A 1,071-nucleotide genomic window follows, 5' to 3' on the forward strand; every position below is an offset into this window, starting at 1 on the left:
CTTGTTGCCCACCCCCTGCAGGTGTAGCTGGATGACCGTGGGGGGAGAATGTGCTTCAGCTCTTTGTTCTTTACTCTAGGCCAAAATAAAAGACCTGTGGTGACGTCCCTTCACGATCTTCTCTTACTTATTTATCTTTACTTATTTTACTTTTACTAAATAGACACATTTCTCCCCAATTCAGTAGGAAGATATGTGTTTATGAAAAGTCATGCTAACCTGATTGTTACACAAAAACAACTTTTATGAGAGAAGAGTATTATAGAAGGAAGGAATCCAGCAACCTTGGCTCACCTGGCCTTAAGAACAATGACCCTATAGCCTGTTCATCTCGTCTGCTTCCTGGAAGAAAGAAAAATCTTTCAGTGACCATGTCAGAGGTCTTAAACTCATGCAGGGCAATTCCCAAGAGGGACCCATTATATCTGTATCTGGTGTCAGAGAAGTCTGCTGACGTTGACACTTTAATACTGACCTCTGAAACATGTTATAGTACATCTCAGGGTGACTTACATTAAAGTGATTTAAGTTCATGAGGGCAGAATTCAGATATGATTTATTTGTATATGCCCAGAAGCCAGCATATTTCCTAGCTGGGTTGCCAGGTTTAGCAAGAATACAAAACAAAACAAAGCAAAAATACTGAAAAGTTATCTGTTTATCCAAAATTCAAACTAAACTGGGTGGCCTGTATTTTGTCTGTCAGTCCTATTCCTCACATAAAACACGTAGATCCATCTAATCCTCTCAATAAATATTGGAGAGTGAGTGAGTGAATGAATGAATGAATGACGAGCATCACACCCACAAATGGAGAACTAAACTGGTAAAAATGTGGGTTGACCATGTAAAAGATACTTATCTAAGTTATGCCTGATAGTCACAAAACATCAAAACTGTGTCTGGTTAACATTCTACCTTTGAAAATCTGCCAGCCTGGCTCTGACTTGAGATACATTTTCTATCCACACTTTGTTAGCCACTTTCATTCAGTGTCCATATGGGAAGAATACTAATCTTCTGTTAATGTAGGTGTTTTGTTCCAACAATTTTACATCTCAATTCCACACA

The sequence above is a fragment of the Panthera onca genome, chromosome C2, assembly GCF_046562875.1.
Source record: "Panthera onca isolate mPanOnc1 chromosome C2, mPanOnc1 haplotype 2, whole genome shotgun sequence".
NCBI lineage: Eukaryota > Metazoa > Chordata > Mammalia > Carnivora > Felidae > Panthera > Panthera onca.